General features: G+C 34.6%; 1 pseudogene; it reads left to right on the forward strand.

Moving 5' to 3' along the window:
- The first annotated feature begins 4,793 nt into the window (after positions 1-4,793).
- LOC145100706 (UDP-glycosyltransferase 88B1 pseudogene) lies at positions 4,794-6,364 on the forward strand (annotated as a pseudogene).
- Positions 6,365-8,356: the final 1,992 nt, after the last annotated feature.

Genomic DNA, 8,356 nt, shown 5'->3' on the forward strand with positions numbered 1-8,356 from the left:
TGGTGGGCATGGTTCTATGTGATGTATTAAAGATAAAGTTTTGCTTGAGGACAAGAAAAAGCAAGTGTGTGGTTTTAATATTGCCACCTTTATACATATATTTAGGCATTTTTTTAATACATTTTAAGTTATAATTTGGTTGATTTCATTGATATTTGGTACATATTAAGTTAAATTACATTTTTACAGCCAAAGAGGACACTCTTGAAGCAAAAGGACTGAAAATGACAAAAGATGGAACCTAGAAGGACTGGAGATGAAATTGGGAGCTTAATGGAGCTTAAAAAGAAGAAAAATCATGCAAATACACCTCCCATAATGTTGCTTTATGAATATCACGGTGTGACACATGGAAAGATCTCGATACAATGTGTGATAAGAGAGCTCACGACGTGAGACCTTACCATTCCCGTCGTGAAGTGAATGTTCCGAAAGATTATTACATAGAGAAGTAGTTTCCTTGTCGAATATGGATATCTACTGATCTCACTTAGTGAGTTCCCCAAAATACTACACACATCACATCACAAATAAACAACTATGAGTTATCAGCAACCCTAGGGACTATCAACAGTCCTAGTGGGGAAGCAGCACACCCGGTGGGTTGTCAGAAACCTTCGAGACTATAAGTAGTCTCAGTGGGGAAACAACATGCCCGATTGGATATCAACAACCATGAGGACTATCAGCAGTCTCAGTACACACACATACACACATACACACACATACACACACACACACATACACACACATACACACACACACACACACACATATATATATATATATATATATATATATATATATATATATAACCACACATGCTCATACAAACATGCAAGAGTCACAAAGACAACTAGCATCCTACATACATAATTTAGTGAGTCGGCATTGGTGCCTTCAACTCACAAGCATAGGGAGAAGACTCGCCTGAATCAAAGAACCCTGAAACACTACGATAGGATTACTTTTATTCACTACTTGCACCCATGAATCCACTAATACTAGAACTAGATATAACGTTAATTACTAGCCCAAAACCCTCAAATTTGACCTAAGGTCAAACTTGGTCAAAACGTCAACGGTCAACATAGGTCAAAGTCAACAAGTCAAACTTCAAGCTGAGTACGCCCAGTGTACACAACTCGTATGAATGACATACTCGCCATCCAAAAGTGGGACCCTATAAAAGTACGTGGAGCATACTCAAAGGTACACCCAACATACACGGTCAGATGGCACTTTTCCCTTAAGTGCTTAATCTTTTAAGCCCTTTCATCCAATACTTAGATCTAGTCCCAAAACATCATTCTAAGTCATAAAGTTTCCACATTTATGACTTTCCATGTCTAGAAAAGGTCCAAAAACCAAAATCTTAACTTATAAATCCATTAAGACATCATGACACTTGCATGGAAGAAGTAGAAGGATCAAAATCAAATTTTTTATGGATCTTAAAAGCTCCATAATGGATAAAGTTTCCAACTTTATCCATTAGAATGGTCCAAACTACCAAGATCTAGCCTTTAAGTATCAAAGGGACCAAAAGTGCATCTTTTTCAACATAATACACTAAGTACAAGTCTCCAACCTTCATATCTGAATAACAATGATGCTTAGATGGATAAACTTTGCAACTTTATCCATAAAAAAGTCACAAACTTTCAAGATCTAAACTTTATGAACTAAATTGACCAAAAGCTCATAACATCTAAAACTAGCTAGATCTAACAAATGCATAATCAAGATTCAAACTTTATACCTCTAGAAGAGAGATCAAGGTGAGTAAAGTCAAGATCTACAAGATCCAATGCAAACAACACTTCTCCAATGAGCTCTTTCTTCTCCAAGATGCACCAAGAACACTTTAAAGCACTCAAAACACCTTCTTTTGCTCAAAAGACTCAACCTAGGCTTAGGGTTTTCATGGAAGGGTGTTAAAGAGGTGGAGGCTGAGAATGGAATGAGTTTATGGACGTTAAGGAGCTTAAATAGGGCTCAAACCACGAAAATAGGGTTTGGGTACTGATCGCATATGGCCAACATACTCCAGGTATGCCCAACTTACTCTATGTATGCCTAGTACACCCAACGTACTAGACTAAGCCCCAAAACCTTTCTAACTTCAAACGGTCATAACTTTGTCTCAACTCCGATTTCGACGATTTTTATATCCACAGAAAGGTATTATGGAGCTCTATAACCCTATATAATTACTTTTGAATTAAAACACATCAAAATAAAATCCATAATTCATAAAAGAAGTTTGAAACACCACTTCCCATTTTACTCTTTGACTCCAAAGCACAACTAAATTCTTAGATCACACAATCTAATTACCGATATCCAAATAGGTCTAAACCTCTCCTTCCCAAAGCCCGGAGCCTTATGATACTTGATATTCAGGTAAAGGCCCTGAATTATGAAACGACTCGAAATAGGGTATTACAAGTAGTGATGGGAGTATTGGTTTCTTCTGTTTTTCCTGTAGTAACCACACTAGCCTGTCCAATCTTCTTCCGTGGTTTTTTCGAGAAATCCCACCATTCAGGATATCCAATAATCTTATAACACTGTTGTTTTGAGTGTCCTTCTTCATAACAATGATTACAAGTAAGGGTATTTCCCTTATTATTAGAGGTTTTTCCTTTTGTGGGGCGGCTTCGAGTAGTCAAATGAACCATGCCATCAGATTTAACCTGTGTTTCTTCCATTGTGTGTCTTTGATTTTGGTCCTTTGGTACATATGCATAACATGACTCAAGGTCAAGGAGTGGATCTTTCCTTAGGATTTCACTTCGGGCTTGGTTGAACCCTAGATCAAGACCGACCAAAAATATGTGTACTCGACGACGAGCCAGAGTCTTGAGAAGAGATACGATGTGACATCGTCATCTTGATCTTTCTTCTTAATATCGAGTCAATTTCTTGATAAATACTTACCAGTTTGATGTAGTATGTAAGTATATTTCTTCCTTTTTGATGCGTGGTGAAAGATCTCTGATTCAATTCGAATAATTGTGTTTCTTCGGTGCCATCATAAAAGTCTTAGCAACCACATCCTATATTTCTTTAATCGTCTAAAGTCTGATGAGTGATACATCAAAAGTGGACTCACAGAATCGATGAGCTAGCCCTTGACATGATGGTTATCAATAACCCAAGCTTCCATCTTTTTTTCTTCGATTGGTTTCATGTTAGAACCAATGAGGAACCCTAATTTTTTCCTTGCTCCGATTCGCATCTCCATGAGTTGCGACCATAACGGGTAATTCTCATCATCCAAGATGATTCCGGATAGAAACGTTGCATCTTGTACATTTTGTACAATGACATGAGGGATTTCTTTTTCGTTCATGGTGAGGGGTTTTCGAGAGTAAGGAGGTAATTCTAATGATCTCTACTTCCGGTATTGCTCTGATACCATGTGAAACAGAGAGAAATATTTCTAATTTTCTATATATTCAGCTTCTTGGCAAGAGACCCAATTTATACACAAGGTTACACCAAGAAAAGAAAAGGAAACAATCATATAAAAAGAAGAAAATAACTACAAAGAAATACAAGATATAGGAGCATTAATGCATGTGAATCAAACCCATATTTATCTTTATAGGAAGCTCTCCATAGCAATTTTGATATTATTTAAAGTTAATCGAAAAATGATTATGTTAACGTATAGTTTTTATAAAATAACGGCGTATTCAGTTTTATCTATCTCTGAATAATTAGTTTTCTAATTTAGAATGACAATATATTTTAATAATATTAGGCTGAAGGGAGTGGTAACATCTTTAACATGTTGCCATATATAATTTTTTAAGGTCACATAAGATTTTTTAAGCCATGTAGGATGAAGAGAGTGGTAACAAAAATGTAAGGAATGGTAACATCTAATCATGTGTTATTTATATTTAAAAAAAAAAAAAAAAAGAAAAAAAGAACAGAAAAAAAAAGATTTAACCAATCAGTGGCATTTATCTCCCAATCTCTTTCTCTTTCCTCACGAGTCTGGCGACTTTGTTTTGACAAGGACTTTGACACATTTGTAAGGAGTGGATTTAGCACTATTAGCGAGCTGGAGGCGAGCATGGCAAGCGAGTCACTCCCTCCAGTCTTATAACCTTTTTTATTTCAGGTAAAATATCTCCGATAAATGATATAAGAATAATAATATAGTAAAGCTCATCATTTAACAAATCAAAGTTATATCACTTAAAATTAATAAACCAAATACATATGCGTACTTACAAATTATAATAAAAAAAGGATTTTATAATATGTGCCCTTAAGGGCACATATAAGAAATATTAATTAATCACAATTATTATTATAATTAAATGTTAAGCATATTAATTATAAGAAATATTATCATAATTAAATATAAAATTCATTAATAATCTCTATAATTAATGAATTTCACATTTAATTATGATAATAATCATGCGATATTAGAAAATCCCAGATAATGATAACTTATTTTTTTAATTATTATAATCTAAAAATGGAAAGATAGTACGACATACATGAGTAAGGCCTTAAAGGGTATGGTATTTAACTAGCAAAAGAAGGAAAAAGATGGGGGGCCAGAGCCTCCGCCGCCTCTACATAGCAAAACACATTACTATAAAGACCGTAAATGTAGTTTACTCTTAAGGACTAGGAAGTAGGCCCCAGATAGAGTTTACGATATGAGTTTGTGGATTGTGACTTCTTCAGCTGCACCAAGATGGCCCCCCGCTTATATAAAGTTTTGAGTTGTGGTCTCAAGATAACTCTTTTAGACCTTCATTTCCATGTTTTTTGTTTAAATACAACAATATCGATTTCTCTACTCTTTGAGTTCCAGCTAACACTTTAACACATACACACACAAAAAAGGAATGGAATCAGCGACGGTTGTTATGTATCCTTCTCCGGGGAGAGGCCACCTGGTTTCCATGGTGGAGCTCGGAAAACTCATCCTCAACCACCATCCTTTTGTCTCTCTCGTCATCCTCATCACTCCGCCACCTTTTGAAACCGGCCCCACAGAAAAATACATCAAAACCGTCTCTGCCACCGACCCTTCCATCACGTTCCACCACTTCCCGATCATCGCTATTCCACCAGGCTTCTCTTCTGATATCATCCGCCTTAAATTTCGCTATCCATGAGCTTTACAACCCTATTTTGCACAACACACTCGTAGCCATCACGGAGAAATCCACCATTAAAGCTGTGATCCTTGATTTCTTTACGAACGCAGCTTTCCAAGTCTGTAAAAACCTCGACTTACCCACTTACTACTTCTACACAGGTGGCGCTTCCGGCCTCTGTTCGTTCTTACATCTCCCCACCATCGACAACATCACCTCCGGCTCCATTAAAGATCAAAATCTTGTGTTTGATATTCCTGGAGTACCTCCAATCCATTCTTCCCATTTTCCCGCAGGTTTCGTTGATAAAAACAGACCCGCCTACAAAGACTTCATAAACACAGCCAGAACCATGGCAAAATCCACCGGCATCATTGCAAACACCTTTCTTGGGTTCGAAAAAAGAGCTGTTGACGCTCTCCGGGATGGTAAACGCACCCCCGAAGGTCAAACTCCACCAACTTATTTCATTGGACCTTTGATCGCTGATGACAATGAAGTGGATCCTAGTGAAAACGAGTGCTTAAAATGGTTGAACTCACAACCAATTAAAAGTGTGGTGTTTTTATCCTTTGGGAGTGTGGGTGTTTTCAAGAAAAGGCAGTTGAAAGAAATAGCGATCGGGTTGGAGAGAAGCAAGCAAAGATTTTTGTGGGTGGTGCGATCACCACCCGATGATGAAAATGTGTCGAATTCCGGTGGTAAAGAGCTCGATATTGATGCTATTTTTCCAGAAGGGTTTATCGCGAGGACTAGGGATATGGGACTGGTGGTGAAAAATTGGGCACCGCAGCTGGCGATACTTGGTCATGAATCGGTGGGTGGATTTGTGAGTCATTGTGGGTGGAACTCGACGCTTGAAGCGGTGGTAAATGGTGTGCCAATGGTTGCATGGCCATTGTATGCGGAGCAGAAGATGAATAGGGTGTATTTAGTTGAAGAAATGAAGGTGGCACTCGCGTTGGATATTGAGCCAGATGGGTTTGTAACTGCGATGGCTGTGGAGGAGAAGGTGAAGGAGTTGATGGAGGGTGAAGAAGGGAGAATAGTAAGGGAACAGGTTTTAGAGATGAGTCGAAGGGCAAAAGCTGCGACGGCAGACGGTGGCTCCTCCCGTGTCGAGTTCAAAAATTTATGTGATTCATGGACCACCATATAGTGTGATCGGCCGGTGTTTTAATATGTTAGGTTTATAGGATATTAGCCGAATGTCTTTGTGTGTGTTGTTGGGTATGGAAATCATATAGTTAAAATATAAATAAATATATGTAACTTGTTTATTTATCATTAACTATTAACTATAAAATAATGACTTTTATAGTAGTTAAAAGGTTGACATTAAACATTGTGGAGGCTATGGCGCCGAATTTCAACATTGTTAGTTCTCAAGAGATGATGTTGTTTAGGGGATACATGCAATCATTTAATGTAAACACAAAGAATACGTTGACAATGACCTTTGTATTAAACACAGTTTTAAGTACAAGAGAGATAACCAAATAAGTATTTGATTATTGAACGAACTCTCAATAATTCTCATTAACAGAAGTATTTTGCTACGCTTACAAAAGATACATAATAATGAACTCTAAACATTACTTGGTACGATATGTTATATAAATGATATACAAAAATATGTAAACTCAATCGCAAAACACATGTATCATTTTTATGTGATATCTTCATTGAGAACGATATGTGAAAACAAGCCTTTTTGGTTACGGAGAGCTGAAAGATGACATGTCCACCATTATAAAATTCATTTTTTTTTTGTAAAACCATACAAACATAACCTGTGAGGTAATGACTCCAAGAGGTTGAGAGACGAAAACGTTCCCACTTAGTTTCATATTTTAGGAACCAAGATGAGAACCAATCGTCTCCGTATTGGTTGCGGAGCTAGCAGTTACAGAACAGTTTCTGTTCCAAAGACAGATATACAAACCTGATGCTCATACCTAATCCTATCATACTAATAAGGCATGTTGCTTTGGATATCAGCTTTGAATTCTGTGTGATTAGCTATGATGCCAATTAGGATGCATTTTTTTTTTTTTGGTAATGATCAAAGATGGAATGGGTGGGTCTATTCTTATGGCTAAATTTCATATATATATATATATATATATATATATATATATATATATATATATATATATATATATATATATATATATATATATATATATATATATATATATATATATGTTCAGGTTTATTTGAGATCATTCTAATTTTGTGAGACCGTGAGACCAAATCTAAAAATAATTTTAAAATGCAAAGTAAATGGAAAAATCCAAAAATTCTTTTTTTAATTATTATTTTTGGAACTTGAATTAACTAAAAAAAATTAAAAATAAATAAAAATAAAAATAAATCCCGTTTTTTTAAATACGTGAAATATTCTAATAGAATATTACACTGACATATTCTAAAAAATAATTTTAAAATACAAAATAAATGGAAAAATCTAAAAATTCTTTTTTTAAATATTATTTTCGGAACTTGAATTAACTAAAAAAAATAAAAAAAAATCTCGTTTTTTTTTTTTAAATACGTAAAATATTCTAACACAATATTACACTGTAGATATTCTAAAAAATAATTTTAAAATACAAAATAAATGGAAAAATCCAAAAATTCTTTTTTTAAATATTATTTTCGAAACTTGAATTAACTAAAAAAAATAAAAATAATAAAAAAATGCATCTCACGGTCTCATAAAATTAGGTCGTCTCACATGAAGCTAACTCTCTCTCTCTCTCTTAATATATATATATATATATATATATATATATATATATATATATATATATATATATATATATATATATATATATATATATATATATATATATATATATATATATATGCGCGTGTTCAACTTCTTGATTTCCTTTTCATTTTTCCTTCATTTAGCTCTTTTAAATCTTGACTTCCTTTTATTTTTTTTCTTTGGCATCTTCTCATACTCCAATTCATCACTATTATCTTCTAAATCTATTACAATTGGTCCCTAAGTAACATAAATAAAAAAACATGATGCAAAAAAGCAAATAAATACTCCAACATTGAAAAACCATGTATCATATTTATGTCTTGAAAACTCTCTATCTCATGTATTTAAATCTACATCCCATGTCTTTGAAGCTACTCAACAAGAAACAAAACATTTAGAGATACATAACAAAAATATATATAGGATCGACCGCAACATC

This window comes from Lactuca serriola, chromosome 4 (genome assembly GCF_051521515.1).
Source record: "Lactuca serriola cultivar US96UC23 chromosome 4, Lser_US96UC23_V15, whole genome shotgun sequence".
NCBI classification, from domain to species: domain Eukaryota; kingdom Viridiplantae; phylum Streptophyta; class Magnoliopsida; order Asterales; family Asteraceae; genus Lactuca; species Lactuca serriola.